General features: G+C 40.5%; 1 protein-coding gene across 1 annotated transcript in view; it reads right to left on the bottom strand.

Moving 5' to 3' along the window:
• LOC118735729 (discoidin domain-containing receptor 2) overlaps positions 1 to 2,389 on the bottom strand; it is a 532,634-nt gene that overhangs the window by 423,829 nt on the left and 106,416 nt on the right. The window lies entirely within an intron of this gene.

Genomic DNA, 2,389 nt, shown 5'->3' with positions numbered 1-2,389 from the left:
ACGTACTGACGACGACCTATGAAAGTGAGACTCCGATAGGAGAATGTGCAACGGGACAAGTTGCTACACGCTTATTTTGTTCATGTTTGTCTCTTGAAATCAATAGGAAGTCACTTTCTTCACCGACATGCATCTCGCATAACATAGATCAATTGAACTCTCGGTCCTGGAAGAGCATACGTCGGTAAGGGCACGTAATAACTGTTAGCACGCTCCAGAATTGATTTTCACCAGCGTTGGCTCTGCGATGGTAATTTATTGCAGAAGCCGCGCGCAACAGGGGTCGAAAAAGCCGGCTGAGTCTTCGCTCCCGCATATGTTGTTGCACTCCAACTTCTGGAAGAAAAGGCCTCGTTATGGAACTGTCTTCCTCCTTCTTGAATTCCTCTACGACCACAGAGATATTGCGCGATGCTTCCCTCGGTTCCGATGTTAACTTTCCTGATTCGTGAAATGTTTTAGCTCCTGTGCCATGGCGAGGCAATTGTCTGTTTTGGGTTTCAATGAAGATTTCATCAAAATCTGTACTACCGATGAGATTAACGGGGATGGTTCCGATAAGGAATAAAACTCGATGTCGATCTTCGTTAGGCGGCCTACAGACTGGACAAACATGTCATTTATTTAGCAGCTGTAGCATCTTGTAAGCAGAAATCTCTTTCGTGGACAAAGCAGTTAGCTTAATTTTGTCAGAAATTGTGGAGAGAGGCTACAAACAACGCGATCCGAAGTATTGCAATCGAGAGTTCTTTGAAAATTTCGTATTTTGGGATGCGATGCCATGGTCATGTCAACGTTACTCTTAGAGTACACTCATTTTGGAAATGAAACAGATGTTAAGATGGCTGTAAGCGGCTCTGGAATGCATGGAAGTCACGCGACTATGACTTTAAAGCCAAGTATTTGTGAGCTACTGAAGAAATTTTGGAGAATAGCCGTCACAAAAAAATTGTATATGTGGTCTTAAGCAAGAAAAAGACTCGCGAACTTTTTTAGTAAGGGCGTCATCTCAGAATACTCATGCTTCAACACTGACATATGAAAAAAGTTGTGTCTGCAGAAGATGTAGAGGTGGAGAAGCAGAGCAGTTTATAGGCATAGATAGCTGAAACGTCAGACAAAAATGTGGCCTAACTCCGTTTTGAAGGAAAAGCCGCGACTACAGAGGGTAATAAAGCTGCCGAACTATGTATTTATGAGTAAAGCTCCACAAATCCAACCTCTGAAGTTTCTATCTTGCGTGAAGATACACTTAGAAAATTAAGATATCTATCTTTCAAATGCGACTATTTCTCTCGGGAAGAAGAAGAGTCATTAGCAAAAGCCATTTTCTGCCTATTAGTTGCTTTTCGTTTTACTACAAGATTTAAAGCCAAGCCTCTGGGGACGAAAAAATCATAATTTATGAACGCATAAAATCGGTTGTTATTGCATTTTTTTCATCTGTAGTAAAACCCAGCTGTCCAGCCCACCTACGCCACTTTACGCCTGCCACATTAACTGAAATGTTGCCAGTAATCATCACTCTGTTGGGCTGTTTTCCTGTCTGTCTGCCAGCCTGACTGCCAGCCATGCTCTGTGATTGTCTGCTTGTGCGCGTTGTTGTGTCTCCACAGTTATGCTTCGTTTACCTTTCAACATCCCATTAAAAAAATTGCAACTATTTTATTAGTTATTTTCAAATGCGTGGCATGTTGCATGTGTGGCAAATATGTAGTGTCGACATTTTTTCACTCCTTTTTTTTTCTCTGAGACATTCAAAAACATTTTCTTTCGCTTTAAGTGTTTATTGCAGATTTTTCGCTTGGCAAAAATTTTATGTCTTAATTTTTTCTCGACAAGCAAGTGAAAGGCGTTGCTTGCAACCATGTTGATAGTTTGTGTTGAACACTTGCAGGACATGTTGCACGAGTGTATGTATGTACATAGATAGTTAGTGAGTTTGCAACAAGCGGCGCCAGCTCGCATTAGAGTGTTGCTCTAAAACATATGTATGTCTTTGTTGTTTTGTTAAACTTCTTTTTTACCTTCTGGCGACTTTGTCTTTCAGCTGGCGGCATTTATGTTGCTTTTGCCGTCTGTAGGTGTCGACTTTCATGCCACAAGATGTTGCATATGCCACATGTACTGCACTGCACTGCTCAGCTTGTTAACTGCGTTTTCTTGGTATTCTTTTGTTTTTAAAACCCATAAACACCTCCCACATATCAGCAACAATAGTAAAGTTGAAGTGTTTTGAAGTTTTGTCGACTAATAGATATGTGTAAATAATACCTCTGTTTCAAGTTACCTGCAGGGAATGCCTGGGTCATTGAGTTAAGAAAGTTTTATTTTGGAAATATTTTTTTACGAAGTTTGCCACCTGGTTAAAAATTCAAAATCATCATAA

This window comes from Rhagoletis pomonella, unplaced genomic scaffold (genome assembly GCF_013731165.1).
Source record: "Rhagoletis pomonella isolate Grant_MI unplaced genomic scaffold, Rhpom_1.0 Rhpom_scaffold_00003, whole genome shotgun sequence".
NCBI lineage: Eukaryota > Metazoa > Arthropoda > Insecta > Diptera > Tephritidae > Rhagoletis > Rhagoletis pomonella.
Note: the sequence above shows the minus strand (reverse complement) of the source record. Positions and strands in the feature narration are given on the sequence as shown.